We start from the raw sequence: 17,579 nt of genomic DNA, 5'->3' as shown, positions 1-17,579 counted from the left end.
CTCCTGGGCCAGCACCTGCCCATTTCTGCCTCTTGGGGGCTGGGAAGCCTTTTAGGAAGGGAGCTTGTCCTCATCAGACCCACCTGGGCCCCTCTCCCCTCTGCCCGGGGACGCTGCAGGTGACTCGGCCTCTCTCTGAGCCTTTACCATCTTCATCGATAAATAGGGATATCAGCTCATCCCTCCCCAGGGATGCAGTGAGATCCCGTGAACAGGCCACCTGTAGGAAGAGGCAGGTAGGTGCCGGGACAGGAGTGGGACTCTCAGTGGTGGACGAAGAGCAAAGCCACCCACCCCCATCCCCCGTCCCTCCAAACTTTCCAAACTTACGCAGCTGCTGCCTGGTGGGGGTGCTATTTCAGACCGGGCTGTAGAAGGGACCAAAATATCCGGAGAAGTCTATAATTGGACAGAGTTCTCAGCCCTGTCCTGGGCTTCCTGGGGCCGCCTCTCTGCTGCCTGGAACCCGATGCTGTCCCTGCGCCCCGGCCCCTCCCCAGGCGCCCGCCCCCCTTCCTCGTAGGGGCGCATCCTCGGCCCCCTCCCCTCTCATCTGGGGACCTCCCCTGCGGGCTCGGCCCCCTCCCGCCCTCGGGCCCCTCCCGCCCCCGGGGGAGGGATCTCCGTCCGCTTCTCGGCTCTCCACCGCCCCTCCCGCCGGCCCGCCCACCGCCCAGCTCCGCCCCGCGCGCTCCGGGCTGGGAATCCCAGCGCTCCGGCCACTGCGCCCCTGGGGGCACCCAGCAGCTTTGTTCTTGGGCAGCAGCTGGGCTGGCTGCCGCCGCTGCATTTCTCCCCAGGAAGTGTCTCCCTTTCCCTATTTTTGTTTCTCCCACACTTTCTAGTTCATCCTCTAAGTTTCAAGCCTTGCGTATTTACGGTATTTATTTAGCTATTTGTTTTAAAACCAGCTCTCTCTCGGGACCCCTGGCCTGGGGGAAGCCCCCAGACTTGTTACTAACAAGTCTTGTCTAGGGAGTGAGTTTGTTCGATTTTGGGGGGAAGGGGGCGTGGGGTTGCCGGCAGGTGACCCCCCCTCAGGAGGGGGCTGCCGAGGCTGGCGTCTTCTCCCGGCTACTGCTTCTAGTGCACCCGGCCCTGGACGGAACCCCAGCTGGCATTCCGCTGAGCTCCTTCCCTCTCAGGTAAGTCCGGGTCTCTTCTCTGCTGCGGCTGCTGGAGCTGCCACCCGTCTCCCCACGTCGGTGAGGGAGAGCCCCTCCAGCTCAGATGTGTGTCTTTCTGAACACACGGCGCTCGTCCTGAGCAGCCGAGTCTGTGCTTTGCCCAAACTTCAGAGTGAAGTGGAGCAAAAAGTCTGTAAGAAGGTACCTGTTTGATTGCAGCTGAGCAGGAGCCCGGGGATGACTGCCGAGTGTCAGATGCGGGCGCTTACTTCTGAGCTGCTACTTTTAAAGTTGTTGTGATTCCCAGCCTCTTCCAGGTTTCCATTAAAAAACTTGGAGTAAGAGCTAGAAAGATTGGAAAACCAAAACCAAAACAAAACAAAAAGCAGTGGAGGGGGAGAATAGGCTTGCTTGTTTTGCTTTTACTGTCAAAAGGAACTTTGCCTTGGGGTCTAAAATTAGCTCTTTCCTATCTGAGCAACGTCTTCCCCCTCTCCCAACTTTCTCTAGCCGGGGAGGTCTTTGTGTCCTTTTTGCTGCATATCATCCTCTGTAGCAGACTGGAATTCCTTGTCCCAGGTTATAAAGTGTGCCCAGAATTAGTTGCATTTTTGGAAACCATGCCCTCAGCTCTCCCCATTCAAGTGGAAACTCAAAGATGACAGGGGACACGCTTGTCAGACATCCCCCAAAGGAGGCTGTCCCACCGGCCAGTCCTGGGCTCTGTGATGGGTCTCCCTTGCAGAACTTATTCCCTTACTTGTTATCTTCCAGAACCTGGTGCCAGCACCCCTGTGTCCACGCAGGTCAGTCCAGCCTCCAATCTGTCTCTCATTGATGACATATACCCAGAAAAATCCTGCAAAGCCAGATTTCTGCCTGTGAGAACCACGTGGCTATGGGTCGCATCCTCAGACCCCTTCTAGTTTAGTTGACTGAGTTGTTCCAGGGAAGTTCTAAATTCCAGGGCTTCCGGGTTGATAGAGGCCTGCTGAGTGGGGTGCACTGCCCAGCCGGTGCGGTAGGTGCAGGTGAAAGCTGGGGGCTTTGCTGCTAGTCTTGCCTTCCGGTCGTAACTGTTGCTTTGTCTGGCTGCCCTGAGCTAGGGGACTGTGTCTACTGAGACTCAGGGTCCTCATCTGCCACGTGGAGATGATGGAAGGGATGCACTAAGATAACCCCGTGAGTGCCTGGTGTGTGGTAGGCAGCCCGCTTATCTTAGTTGGCTTCTGCTTCTCAGACCTGGGGAGGGAGTGGCATCAGTGGTTCTAGATTCCCTTGTTGCTCTGCCAGCTGTGTGACCTTGCAAAATTGTCACTTTGTGGCATCTTGTGTAAGGCAAGAGGCTGGGGAGATGAGGGTTTCCTCCCTAGAGACCCAGGAGTGGCTCCAGGAGGTCTATGTGCCCTTTACAATGTTGGCAGCAGAAATTTGTTTGTATCTGTTTTTTATGGGGCTTCCTCAAAGTTTCATCAGATTCTCAAAAGTTTTTACACCTGCAAAATGGTTGAGTAAGTGGCCCGCGGGCTGATCCAGCCCACAGACAGTTTTAGTTCTTCATAGGTTGTTTTACATTTGTTTTAATTATGTGCCAACCCAAAATATACAAATCTCAATCTCTGGCTTTTCTTGAAAAATGAGAGGATGGGACAACTTTTGGCTTGCATCCCTGCCAGGCCATCAGAGCAGCCGCCCACTTTAGCAGCGTATGCCCTCTGGTCATCCACAGTCATCTGTGTGACCAGCAGAGTCTCCCCAGACACAAGAGTTTGCTGGCTCTGGACTCGATGATCCAGGTTCTCTCTCTCCCTCTGATTCCCTTGTAAGAGGGCTGCAGATAAATAGAAGTGCATTTGGAGGTGAGAAAGCAGGATGTCCTAGAAACAGAAGCCATGGCTCGTGTGGAAAGATGTGTGTTACCATAAGAAAGATCCTCTAGTGTGGCGGAAAGAAGACTTGTGGCCACAGTGATCTGGAAGGCTATCGTATAGAAGAGGCAGCTGATCTGCTTTCTTGGTCCCCAAAGGGTGGATGGAGGAGAACTGGTGGGCACTGGATTCCAGCTCAATTCCAGTGAATCCCACTGCCGGAGGGATTCAAAGTGAGGTTGGACGGCCATTTCACGGGCGTGGTAGAGGGGTGCTCTGAACCTTGACTGCTAGGACCAGGTGAACATTTAACGTCTTTTCCCAGCTTGAGGTCCTGTACTTCCTAGGTGCTTCCTTTGCAGTCTTAAAATTCTGCTGGTTCCCTCCAGCCTTCTTCTCTTCCTTCAGTGCCAACACTGCTGCTGATGGAGGCTGACACAGGTTGTGTGTCACTATGGACCAGGACCATGAGCTATGTGTGCGTCATTCATACTCAGTTTTATTAACAGGAAAAGAAAGATCAGAGAGTTTGAGTGACTTACCTGAGGACAGGTAGAGAGAATACAAGGAGGCTGACTCAAAGCCACATCTGGGGTATCAAAGCCCCTTTTCATGTCAACAAAGGCCTTTTTGCTCATGCTGGAAAAACTTCTCCTCAAAAGGGAGCATCATTATTGATGCAGGCCTACCAAGGAGAACCAGAAAATGAGAAAGGCCCACAGGGATGTTTAGGGAGACAGGTCCTTGAGGATTTTTTAGCCAATCCGCTACTCAGGAATTGAAGATGTGCCAAGTTGCCTGACAAAAAACTACAAAATCTAGAAAGACCAAGATCTAGTAAGATGGGCAAAGGGTAATTCTCCATTTCACAGATGAGGAAAAGGAGTCCAGGAGAACATGAGCGACTTGCCTGCTTTGCATTTAGAGACAGAGCCAGCTCTCAAACATAGGTCTCATGGGGTACCAGGACAGAGAAGGGCGGACCCCTGGTCTTCCTGCGCAGGGCTTGGCATTGCATGCGTGCACATGTGTGTGTGTGTGTGTTTGTGTCTGTGTGTGTGTGTTTGGGGGCAGGGTTGGTGTCTGAGACAACCAGTCCAAGGCCGGGTGGCCAGACTGACGTCTCCTTCTTTTCGTTTTGCCTGGGGCCAGCACAGAGTTTGTTGAGTTACTGACTGTATGAGCGAATAAATGACCACATGAATGCAGAGTTGAATGAATGAATGAATGACAGGACATGACAATTCCTCAGCTTTGTTACTTGGCAAAATCAGTGACTTTCTTTGTGGTTTTAATAAGTACCATTTTGTTTTGCTTCTTAAAATTCTTCAAGTGGATAAGCCATGACATGCTAGCTGTTCCTGCTTGCTGCTGCAGTGAGCATTTTTGAGCACGTGACTTCCCCTACTTTGCAGTGATGTCCCACAGATTATTCCCAAAGAATAGGACTTCTGAGTCAAAGGGCATGGGCATTTTAATGGTTCTCAGGAGGTATTAGGACTGAGCATTCATGAGAAGCGGAAAGCCGGGTAACATCATGGCACAAACAAAGGGAAGTCTTGGCAGATGCCCAGGGAATGTGTGGAGGGTGGACCCGCCAGCCTGCTGTGGTCATGAAGATGTCAGAGTCCTCCTGTGACAAACCCCATCTGATGCTTTAATTCCCTTCTACTGTCCACTTGCCCTAGCTTGCACGCTCCCAGTTACTGGAAGCTCACTACTTCTAGTTAATTCTGGCTATATTCTGGTAGAGATGAGAGTATCATTTAAATTTTTTTTTTTACTTTGCTTCATAATAAAATTTTGAAAAAAAAAAAGGGAATTTGTACCATCCTTTGGTTAGAACTATCTCTAAGGAGAAGCCTTTCCTCTAACTACGTACTGGAAAATCCAGGCCAGTTGGAGCCAGCCTTGACTGCCTGGTAGCCAAATTGCTGGGGGACAGTCTGCTCTTGATTCCATAAAGACAAGAAAAAGCAAATCAATTTAATCAACAACAAATTAATCAAAATCTCACTTAAAAATAAAACCGAACTGCAAACGTCTTTGGGTTTGTAGATTCAGAGTGACCACACAGAGTTTTGCCAAATCATCATTCCTTTTATGGGCTTCTTCATCTGAAGACTATAAGATGATCATCGCAACCAGCTTGTCCAGCCTCCTTATCTGATGACTGAACCACATCTCTCCTGGGCGTCTGCCCACCCTCTCCCAGCCCACCTCCAGGGGCAGAGAATACACCTCCCATGGTGCCCCCTCAGGCAGCTTATGGTGCTGTGTTGAATATCTGGTTAAAAGTTTTTCCTTTTATCAAAATGAAAGTTCTCTTTCTCCCGCTTCCATCTGTCACCTTTTTGGGAGTACATAGAATAAAGTGAATTAAATCCCTTTTCCCATGGTATCATTTGAATTCTGTAAAAACAAAACAAACAAACAAAAAATGTGCCCCTCCCCCCAAGCCTATCAGAGATTGAGTGCCAGTTGGTACCAGGCTGTTGCTAGATATTCTCACATACATCATTGACTCCTGGGAATTAGCTGTGTTTAACCCATGCGCAGATGGACAGACTGAGGCTTACGGACATTTAGCACAACTAATAAGTGTCAGAACTGGGATTCAAACCGATGTCTTGGTGCAAATCCCATGCCCTTAACCGAAATTCCAGATGGCCTTAAGTGTGTAAGGTAAATGCATATAATTCATGCAAAAAGGAAAAATGCTGTTTGGAATATCTTTTTCTTTTTTCTCAATAAATGTTTTAAATTATTAAAGACATAAAAGCATATTGTTACAAGTGCAATAATATCAGCAACCCCCTCGTGTTCTTATCTACCCGATAGTAACCAGTAGTAACATTCTGGCAAATATCCTTTCATGACTTTATATCGAAACGTACGTATCAATCAAATTCTGACATTTGAACAATTTGGGAACAATAACAACAAAAACTATAACATGTTTTCCTAGCACAATGTCTGGCTCATAGGACGTTCTCTGTTAATAATTGAAGGGTCGAATTGTTGTCAGTGTTTGGTCTTGCATGGTCTAATGCTTGCCGTGAGTCCACCGGGCAGTGGGGTGATGGTCCCCATTTACCTTCAGCAAAACTGATGGACAGAATGAGGCCCTGAGTGGGATGTTTCCAGAGCTCTGGAGAAACACCCAACAGCAACTTCACCTTTTCCCCTTGCTCCCGAGTTGCTGTGGGCCAATCAGCTTGGGCTCTCTGTGCATCTCGGATTCTTTGACATGCTTGCCCCCAGCACCCCATGGTACCCACAGCTCCATGTCTTCACCACTGTAATCCACTATAGACCTGTCTGTTTTTGCCACTAGGCAATAAGTTCCTCACGTTCATGGGTTTTGCATTACTTACCTATGAACTACCAGTGTCTACGCAATGCTGGACACAGTAGGAACTCAACAAATCTTTGTGGAAGGAAGTAAATTCAAAACGGTGATAATCAAGTCCCTGGCACATAGTAGGTATTGGATTAGTGCAATACAATTTAATTTAAATCACAATTAAATAAGTGAATGAAATATCAAAATTGGAAAAGTCGTATGGATATTTACCATGGCTGACACAGCGCTTCACACACAGACATGCATGATGGGTGTTCATCCTTTCCCCCTCAGCAGCTCTGGCTCAAAGAGGGCTCTGCCTGAGGACCAGGCAGCTCACTGAGCCCCGGGGGCCTGGATCCATGGACTGGGCTGTGTTGGTGGGCGTAAGTCTGGCTTGGGTCTGAATTTGGCCTTTCTGTTTGCTAGCCTTGTGGTTTCCAGAACCTTTTAGAGCATCTCTGTGCCAGAGGCCAAGGAGAGAGCTCAGAAAACAGCGTGAGTGTCAGCTTCGGGGCCTGCACTCTTTGGTTAGTGTGCAGGTCTGACATCCTTAGCTCCCAGTAGATCAATCTTCTATGACTTTACAACGTTAGGTGGGCCCCAGGATTCTCTGTCAGCCACACTAGTTTGTTCTTCCACTAAGAAAGAAAGCCCTCAACCTTCTCAATCACCTTTCTCTAAAGTGATTTAGTAGACGTACATTGTATGCACACATATAAGTATCTGTCATCTCTTGCCTCTTTGGTTGTTTCATGATAGCACTTCCTACTGGGGTCTCTCCAGTCGTTCATTTAACACCCTCTGGATGCTAGGTGTGCTTAGGGAACAAAGAGGCACTTACAACACAGCCCTGATGCCAAACTGCTCACAGTGTGTTCCCGGTGAGGGACCAGGTGCTCTGCTCTGTGGGGGACAGAGAAGAGCGCTGCACCCCCACTCAGCCGCTCACCAGGCAGCAGATACTTATGGAACACAGATGGTGGCAGTGCGTGTTTAGACACTCCCCCCGTGTAATTTCTGCAACAACCCTAGGGGTATTTAGTGGTGGCTTTATGTATGCGGAGAGACCTAGAGAGGTTAAGTGACCTGTCCAAGGGCAATGGCCAGATGAGAGCAGAAGCCTCCTTTGCTCTATTCCACTTCTACTTGACTCTTCTCTACTCTACTACTCTGCTCTAGTCTACTCCTCTCTACTCTACTCTACTCTTACTCTGCTCTGTTCTACTCTGCTTCTACTTTTCTCTACTCCATTCCACTCTACTTCGACTCTTCCCTTCTCCTGTCTTCTCTTCTCTTCTCTTCTCTCCTCTCCTTTCTTCTCTTCCCTCCCTTCCCTTCTCTTCTATGTGAGAGTTCTTTTTGATAGGGATGAGGTTTCACATGAGGCTTCCTGGAGGCATAATATCGAAGCTTAGTATTGGGGGAAAGAGGAGAATTCGCAACACTGTTTTTAAATTATTTGTTTGCCTTTCAGCTATCCCCCTACAGTGGATGGTCCAAGAGAGAAAGACTCTGCCTTGCTTATCTCCGTCTCCATAGCTCTGCTAAAGAGGGGCGTGCAATGTTTGTGGCATGAGTGAGCACTTGTGTGGTTAATGGGTGTGTTGGTAAGGGATGGAGGGAGGGATGGAGGGAGTAAGTGCAGAAGTGCATGACCCCGTGGATGGATGGGCGAGTGAGCAGATTAATGAAACAATGAATGGGAAAGCAAACACATGAATGGATCAGTGAGTACATGAGTTAGTGAATTAATTAATATTCTCAAGTTTTGGTCAACCAGGCCTGGGGGGTTCTTCAGGTGAAAAGGAAAGCGGATGGAATTGCAGTGGTCCCTTCCTCAGACAGAACATTTCAAGAGGCTTTTTTTCTGTCTCTCCTGCCGAGTTCTTCCACCAGTAAATGCTCAGGCTGTGTTTGAGAAGCCTGACCTTGCCAGATACCGCAAAGCACAGAGGTAATGAGCAGAGCGCCCTCCCACAGGCTCCCTTGAAGGGGACAAATTCTGGAAGCTTCCCCTCAGCTTTGGTCCTGGAGTCCCAGCACAGTGAGGCCAAAGCCACAGTCTCTCTTAGGAAATGAGCTGGAGAACCCCACCTGTGATGGCTCAGAACCCTCTCTGTGCCACTGTATTGGGCCCATTTGTGAGTTGATTCCCTGGGAAGAAGGCTCATCCTGCAGAGCCTCTGCTCCTGGTTCTTCCTCATGCATCACTGCCTTCTCCATGTGCTCACACCCGCATAACGACAGGGCCCTGGGAGGATCTGAGGCAATTTCTTGGAAGAAAAGAAATATCCTTTATTACTAGGCAAAGACAGTAACTCCTGTGCTAATCCACATGCTTGCTCTGTTCTCAGGAAATAGACATTTCAAGATCATTAAAAAAAATTTCTTTTTAGAAAAAAATCTTTTTAGAAAAAATAACAGAACTTTCTCTTACTATCTAAGTTAAATATAGAAATGAATATAGTTTAGACACTCAACTCATTGGTTCACTTCTCTGTTACACTGATACATAGAATGCCTGCTCTGTGCCTGTCACCATTTCAGGCACTGAGGAAGAGAGACCAGAGACATAATCCCTAAGTCTAAGGAGCTCAGTGGAGAAGACCAATAAGTAGGTCAATTTCAATACCACTTGTGAGTTGCTAAAAACTAGGGGATCTGTGGGACGCTAAAGAAGATAGTAACACACCCCCTACTTGGGAAGTCAGGGAAGGCTTCACAGAGGAGAAGCATGTAAGCTGGGTTTTGAAGGATGAGTAGCTGCAGAGGCAATGTCAAAGAATTAGGAAAAGAAGATGCTGAGGTGTTGGAGGAAGAGAGGGAAGTCTTTGAGGTTGGAGAATAAGGTTCATAAAGTGGGATGCGGGGGCCACAAGCCTGGAAAAGGAGGTTGCGATCAGGTTGAGAAGGGCCTTAAAGAGGGTTTCTGCTGGGAATGATGTGAACAGGCCTGTCTCATCTGATGATATCTATGCTTAGAGTGAGCAAGGCCCTTTGCACACTCACGGAATATGACTCGCATATAGCAAATGGGAATTTACAACCTGGTGTAGATGTAGAGGTCTCCCTCTCAGAGAGGAACCTGTCCCTAGAGGTTGTATGGAGTGCATGCCCTCAGGGCCAGAGCTGGAACTCAGATTAGAGACCACTGGGTCTCTTAAGGTTGGGTCTCTTAAGGTTGGGCCTCCAAACAGTCCAATTGCTGGAGGCTGCCTGGTGTGAAACAGCTTCTAACTGAGAAAAGGGAATTCGGGGCCTGATGCGAGCTAGCCACTGACCTTTGCTTTACTTCCTCGTCTGGTGATGGCTAACATCCCAAACTCCTTCCTGCTCCAACATTTCGAGTTAGAGATGTACTGAGTGCCTTGCAAAGTTGTGAGCACCTGCTTACTAGAGATATCCAGACTTAAACGAGTGTGTAAGAGGGACAGAGAGGGGATTGCAGCATGGGGCAATGGGGTAGTGTTGGGATGGCCCACTCACGCAGATAGAGGTCTGTGAGCTGGGTGATACAGCTGTGAAGAAAGGACTGTTGGTGTGAAATAAATGCTGAGAAGGATTCTCTAGTAATAATAAGTTTCTTTAATTGAGTGCTTGTAGCATTTTTTGTTTTTTATTTTTTATAGCTGCCATTGACTGGCAACCAGGCACTGTGCCAGGGACTCGCATCTCTCTAGTCAACTGGTGAGGCAGGTTAATCTTCCATTTTTATAGATGAGGCAACTGAGGCCTAGAGAAAGATACCAGCTGAGATCACACAGCTCGTGAGTGATGGAGACAGGAGCCAGACTACTGTCCGTTTGGCCCCATGGTCCATGACTCTCCCATCGACCATACTGTCTTACAGGGAGGCATTGCTCCTGGCTTTCATTATTCTCCCCTGGAAAACGGGGAGCCTGCTGGGACAGCACCTCCAAAATCAGTGTGGGTGCTGTGGCACTATTTATATGGATTGCTTCATCAGACCAGACACTGCTCAAAATAAGTTAAACAGAAATATCTTTCTGTGTCCTCAGGACCCTGTAATCTGAGATAGTCTCTTGTGAAATGAACTGGGACACCATATTTAGGAAGGAAAGAAAAGAAAAGAAAGAAGAAAAAATCTGGAAGAATTCAATACTGAACGTGTGAAAGAAATAAGAATGGGGCTATGACAGCTCTGATATGTTTGAACAGACAGTAAAACAATAAAGAGTGATTAGCATTTTCTTGTGCTGGTGGTGGGGCTGGCTGCAGGGAGGGCATCCTCCTGTCTGTGTCCCGCCCCATTGGTCCAGAAGGATGCAGGAGTGGGATATGTGGTTGAATTTGGAAGTCAGCCCTTGGAGGGGAAGGTTGAACAGGGTAATTCTGGGAAGGCATATCTAAACTGAGTTGTCAATCAAAGATGAAAGGAGGGGAAGAGGAGACAAGATACAGAGTGAGGAAGGAGTTTGAGGAACCAGGGATGCCATGTGGGAGAGGCTGGGTGAGCTCCAGAGATGAGGTGGCTATGTCTGATGGGCCTGGTTAAGTACAAGTGCCTGCTCTGTAGTTTGCAATAAAAGAACCCCAGCTCAAATTGACTTAACTTTAAAAAGTGGGGATGGGGTCTGTTTGCTTCATGCAACACGTAAGCTCCGGGTGCCTCCGGACTTGGGCAACACTGTGTTAAGGTGCTTAGGTACTGAGTCTTGTTTTGTTCCCCTCGATGTGTGGCTTCGTTCTCCATCAAGATCCCTCTGTGTTATGGCAAATGGCCTTAAGCATCTCCAGACTTAGCAACTCTAGCAGAAACATAACTCTCTTCCCAGAAACTCCAGCAGAGGTCCCAGGGATGGCCCTGAAGGGCACAGCTTGGATTACGTGCTTGTCCCTGGTCAAATTCCAGCACTGGGGGGCGTGGTATCCCTATTGGGCCAATCTGGTCGCATGCCACCTCACTAGCCAGGCAAGCAGGGTCCCCTTGTGTGAACCATATCGACAGGGTAAGAGAGACATTTTCACAAAAAGCAGGAGATTGATTTTGCTACCTGAAAAAGGGAGTCATGGGAGGAAAAAGCAATAGTGGGACCAGGCAGAAGACATCATTGGTGTGCAGGAACTCAGACGGGGACCAGACGAAAATGGTCTCAGGGTGCTCCATTTCTGTGATACACACAGGGCCAAGTTATATGGCTCCCTTCTCTCTCAACTCCACTTAAAGCTCATTGGCCTCAACACCTTTGTGGAACTAAACATATGATTCAAAATAGATGAGTATTTTGCTACATGTTACTTAAAACACACAACTCAAACCTCTGACATTAAAGGGCCCACAGTCTATCCTAGACTATCCTTTCCACTTGCCCCTTGATTCCCTTCAGGAGGGCAGCCAGTAACCCCTGGACTTGGGTGGCCCAGAAAGTGAATCCTGCCTCTGCCATTTTATAACTGTATGACCTTGAGCAGTGTCCTGGCTTTGGGTTTTCAGTCTGACAGGGGACAGTAACTCTGAGCATATTGGGCTATTGTGGGGATTCCGTGTGACTGAGTAGATAAATATCCTGGTTCTGCACCTGCTGTGTGGTTGAGGCTCAATGAATCTTAATTGAATTCTTGTGTAAATCAGTTCTGGTTCGGAGTGCCGCCAACCTTGAGTGGATTAGCGTAGGGAGCGTATTTCTTATTTACCTGTCAGTCCTGTTAGTCAGATGCAGGGGTGATTAATAGTAATAATGCTGAAGGAACCACCTTGGACAACTGAAACTCAATGACACACAGGAATGAAACCGTTTTATGTTCCCCATCTGTGTTTTCAACCAAGTTCAATCAAAGCCCCTTGTCTGGTCCCCTAACAAACCTTGACCAAATTGCATAACTTTCTGTTCACTTTCTGGTTCTACAAAGGCTAGTCCAGTCAGATCCAGTACCAAAGTTTAATCCTATACTCACTGTAAAGCTTTCTGCCCTCCCATCACCACCGACGATAAACCATTGTCCTGAGGGACCTGGGTCGGGAGGGGGGTGGTCAGCTCTTTCGCTCCTCCTCCTTCTTTCTCTGGAGGGTTGGAGTGAGGATGAAGGGGAAGTGAGGGGGCAGTAGGTCCCTACCTCAATGGCTGCAGTGGCAGCCCTCTCCTGTCTGTCTTTGCCACCAATACTTCATTGTGTTTAAGATACCCAAGTGGTGGTTCTCTAATGGGACTTCCTCACCTCGGATTCCCCCAACTTGGGAGATCTCTTCTAGTGAGATCTCTCCCATACCCTTTCTGCTTCTGCCCCAGCACTGCCCTTCATGGCTGCTTACAGCTGGAGTCTCCTTGTTGTGCAAACAGCTCTCTTGGTTGGGGACCAATTCAATAACTCAAGCCTACCTCCTTCTGTGGTGTTCATTTGACTCTTGGGAAACTTGCTTATCCTTGCCACATGGAATCACGGGAGTGCAGGTTGCCCCTCCCCTGCCCCTGCAGTGACAACTCTCCCATTCTCTTTTCCCTTGTTCACATAGGGCCAAGCAGACATGCAATCAGGTGACAAAGTTGAGGCTGGAGAGGTGGGTACAAGCCTATCGTTGAAAGTCTATGATGAGGAGGACTCTGAGCCTTATCCAAAGTGAGGGATTACTGCAGGATCCATTCCTGAGTCTAAAGATCACGTTTGTACCTTAGGAGCCTCATTTGATTCTTGTGAGGATGCGCAGACAACCAGGTAAGGGCGAGTCTGAGGGCCGGAGGCCACTTCTGAGGCTGTTGGTTGCAGGACTCTGAGAACTGAGGGAGGCCGTTTACTCCTCACCAATCCCTCTTTCTGAATGTCTGGCTCCTTCTCATTAGTCAGATCTCAGTTCAGATGTCCCCAACTCAGAGGAGATTTTCCTTTTACAAAGTGTAAAAATTGTCCTACCCAAGTCACTTCTATCACTTGACCCTGTTGTGTTCAAATCAGTTGTTACTCTCAGAAACCATGTTGTTATTTGTTTCTTTGTTTCATTTTTCTCTTCTTTCCCTAGAAAGTAAGCTCCAGGGAGGCAGGACTGTTGCTGTAACCAGTGGGTGACAATGCCTGTTGCCTAGTCTGGTATTTGGTAAATATTTGTTGAATTAGTTAATCAATGACTCCAAAGAATGTGCGGAATGATTAAGAAGTGGGCCAGGGCTTAGGATGAGGATGTGCCTTTCAAGTCCTTTGGGGACTCATTCAAGAAATCTTCACTATTTCAAGAATAGACAGATATGGCTTGAGTTTCATTCACAGTTTTAGCAACTGGGAGAGAAACACAACTGGCATCCGGCCTCTTCTTAGGGAAAAAAAATTAACAGATAGGAAATATTTTTGAATTTCATAGAATAAAGAAGGAGGTTAGGAAAACACATTTCTCACTCTATTTCCATCTCCTTCAATCAAATTAATCCTGTGTTTTGGCAGTGTAGGGCTTAAGCAGATTCTGTTTAAATCTTGGGATGTCTGAATGGAGAGGATGTAAGGACTTAATGGATGTTCTTGCTTGTTAGCAGGACCAAAAACTCCTAAAGGCCAAAGCTCTTTTCTCTGCTCCCCTCCTACTAGGCACCCAATCAGGTAACTTTATTCTATAGAGGACACAGACCAATCTTCTCTGGTCAAATGAAAAGAACGCAGAATTTAGGATCATAATGGCCTGGGATTAAATTCCAGTTCTGTCACTTCCTGCCTGTATGATTTGGGGCACATTCCTTAACTTTCCTGAACTTGAGATCCATCACCTGTAATAACCACTTTGTCAGCTTGTTATGAAGAGATAAAACAATGCAACTGAAACAACCAATATGGTTCTGGCTGCCCTTTATAGCATTTGTGACATTGTATGTTCAACACATCTGTTACCTCACAATCTATTGGATTAGCTCCCGTTCTACAGGTTTGGACATACATTTTCACTGCCCTAAAAATCCTATACTCCACCTATTCATCCCTCTCTACCCTGTAACCCCTGGCAACCACTCATCTTTTTACCGTCTCTATAGTTTCACCTTTTCCAGAATGTCATGCAGTTGGAAGCATACAGTATGTGGCCTTCTTAGAGTAGCTTCTTTCACTTACGGATATGCATTTAAGGTTCCTCCATGTCTTTTCATGACTTCATAGCTCCTTTCTTTTTACCATTGAATAATATTCTGTTGTCTGGATGTATCCTAGTTTATTTATCCATTCACCTACTGAAGGAGAGCTTGGCTGCTTCCAAGTTTTGGCAGTTATGAATAAAGCTGGTGTGAACATCCATGTGCTGGTTTCAGTGTGGACGTATTTTCACTTCCTTTGAGTAAATACCAAGGAGCGTAATTGCTGGATCATATGGTAAGAGTATGTTTAGTTTATAAGAAACTACCAAACTGACATCCAAAGTGGCTGTACCATTTTGCATCCCCCACATATCTCCCTATGGTAGACTTTTAATTGTGCTTGACTTTCTGTTTATTTTTTAAGACTTTTTTTAAAAGTAGTTTTAGGTTCACAGCAAAATTGCACTGAATGTACAGATATTCCCATGTATCTCCTGCCCTATATATATACAGAGCCTCCCCCATTATCAACGTCTCCCACTAGAATAGTACATTTGTTACAATGAATAGACCTGTATTGACACACCATTATCACCCAAAGTCCACAGTTTATGTTAGGGTTCACTCTTGGTGATGTACATTCTATGGATGTGGAACATGTCTAATGGCATGTATCCACCATTATAGTATCATACAGAGCATTTTCACTGCCCCAAAAATCCTCTTTTCTCTGCCTGTTCATTCCTCCCCCTCACTCCAACCAACCCCTGTCAACCACTGAACTTTTTACTGTCTCCATAGTTTTGCCTTTTCCAGAATGTCATAAAGTTTGAGTCATACAGTATGTAGCCTTTTCAGATTGGCTTCTTTCACTTAGAAATATGTATTTAAGATTCCTCCATGTTTTTTCCATGGCTTGATAGCTCATTTCTTTTTAGCACTGAATAATATTCCATTGTCTGGATGTACCACAGTTTATTTATCCATTCACCTCCTGAAGGACATCCTGGTTGCATCCAAGTTTTGGCAGTTATGAATAAAGCTGCTATAAACATTCATGTGCAGGTTTTTGTGTGGATGTAAGTTTTCAGTTCCTTTGGGTAAATACCAACGAATGTGATTGCTGGATTATATGGTTAAGAGTATGTTTAATTTTGTAAGAAACCACCACATTGTCTTCCAAAGTGGTTCTACCATTCTGCATTCCCGCCAGCAATGGATGAAAGTTCCAGTTGCTCCACATCCTTGCCAGCATTTGGTCTTGTCACTGTTCTGGGTTTTGGCCATTGTAATAGGTGTGTAGTGGTATCTCATTGTTTTAATTTACAGTTCCCTGATGACATATGACATGAAGCATCTTTTCATATGCTTACTGGCCATCTGTATATCTTCTTTGGTGATGTGTCCGTTAAGATCATTGGCCCATTTTTTAAGTCAGGTTGTTCATTCTGTTATTGCTGAGTTTTAAGAGTCCTTTGTATATTTTGGATAACAGTTTCTTTATCACATGTGTGCTTTGCAAATATTTTCTCCTACTCTGTGTCTTGTCTTTCCAGTCTCTTGAAGTTTTTTCCTTACTTAGTTAAAAGTATAACACACAGAACTCTCCACTGTAAAAGTCACAGGGAAAATATTGGATCTGTGAAAGAAAACCAAAGATGGAGAAGTGCTATAGCATGTCTGCTTCTATTACTAAGGGTAGCAATGAAAGTGAAGCCGACACTTATATGGGACAATTGGGTTCTCTCTCTGCTCTGACTCTCGCCAGCACACTGGTACCCTCAGAGCTCTGACTTCTACTCCCTCTGACATGTCCAAGGAGTATTTCCAGCCCCAGTTTCTCTTCCGAGCTCTAGATTCAAATGTCTGTCTTTCTTGGGACTTCTTCACTTGGCTGTCTTCCATGTGCCTCAAACTCACTAAGTATGCCAGCCGGAACTCATCATCCCCGCCGCCCTCAGGGACTGGCTCCCAGATGTTCAAACTGGAATTCTGGGCTTCCTTCCACCCTCCCTTCTCCCTCTATCTCTCCTTGCCCTGCTGGCCACTTGGTATCATGGAATCTTTACCTGGACCGCTTGGCCTGCAGCTGTCCTAGGGGAGGTCATCTGCATCTCTTTTCTGATGTTGCACTAACCTCATCATTGATCACTCTACTCCATCCATCCTTCTGAACAGAGTTTTCTAAATCACACTGGTAGATGCCACTCCCATGCTTGAGAACATCCACTGGTTCAACAAGGTCTCCAAGCAAAGTCTGACCCCTTTCCCTGGGTCACCACACCAGTCTCTAGACTGCCTTTATTATTGCTCTTTCCTCAAACTTGAGTGCCTTCCTCTCCACAATCCCTACCTTCTGCTGCAGCCTAATTTTTCCCATTCCTTTCATCCCCTCCTCCAGAGTACGGTACTTTGTGCTCATCCCAGGAATGATGCTCTAAGGGAGGCAGGCTATTTTTGGTGAAGGCAACACTCGTCCTCCTGCCTACTCCCCACCCATCTTTCCAAGCTCAGCTCAGACGTCATCTCCTCCAGGAAGCCTTCCCTGACCTCCCAGGCCTGAGTCAGGCACTTGTCCTTCCCTCTATCAGAGTACTGACCACGTGGAAACATAAGCATCTGCTTGCTTGTCTGTGTCCACCATTAGGCTGCAATCTCTTTGGACAAAGTGTCCTATCCTCTATGCCTGGCACTTAGTAAGTGCCTAACATGCATTTAGGTCATGACTGAATTAGAAAATAAACCAATAAACCCCCAGTACCCCTATGCCATCAGCATCAGCTGAGTTCTCTTAGTAGTTCAGACTGACAAGTCTCCCCTTGATATTGATTATGGCAATGTTGGTCAACCTTTTACTTTATAAAAGATTATCACACCCATTGCCTCATGTCATCTCCTCTATGGATCTTTGAAGTAGGGGATATTGTCCCCATTTTATAGATGATGAAACAAAGGATTGGAAAAATGAAAATAGTATCTGGTCAGATGTTGTTCTAAGCTTTTGACATGTAGTGACATTTAATTCTCCTAATGGTCTGTGAGATAGATATTATTATCCTCACTTTATATGTGAAAGGGCTGAGGTCTAGAGAGGTTAAGTGACTTCTGCTTGTTTGCACAGCTAGTAAGAGGCGGAATTGGAATTTGAACACGGGATTCTGATTAAGGAGCTTCATCATTGGCTGCCCCAGAGAAGTCCGTGCTAGGACAGGCCTGGCATACACAAGATACT

The 17,579-nt window shown here is 46.8% G+C and overlaps 1 protein-coding gene across 2 annotated transcripts in view; it reads left to right on the top strand.

Moving 5' to 3' along the window:
- Positions 1-675: 675 nt before the first annotated feature.
- The window catches only part of COL22A1 (collagen type XXII alpha 1 chain), a 293,821-nt gene continuing 276,917 nt past the window's right edge, over positions 676-17,579 (top strand). The window contains exon 1 of one of the 2 annotated variants that reach the window (XM_005613300.4): positions 676-1,145. The gene's annotated coding sequence lies outside the window, so the exon portion shown is untranslated. The remainder of the gene's footprint in view (positions 1,146-17,579) is intronic. The other variant, XM_014728097.3, reaches the window with a different exon arrangement.

Source organism: Equus caballus, chromosome 9 (genome assembly GCF_041296265.1).
Source record: "Equus caballus isolate H_3958 breed thoroughbred chromosome 9, TB-T2T, whole genome shotgun sequence".
NCBI lineage: Eukaryota > Metazoa > Chordata > Mammalia > Perissodactyla > Equidae > Equus > Equus caballus.
Note: the sequence above shows the minus strand (reverse complement) of the source record. Positions and strands in the feature narration are given on the sequence as shown.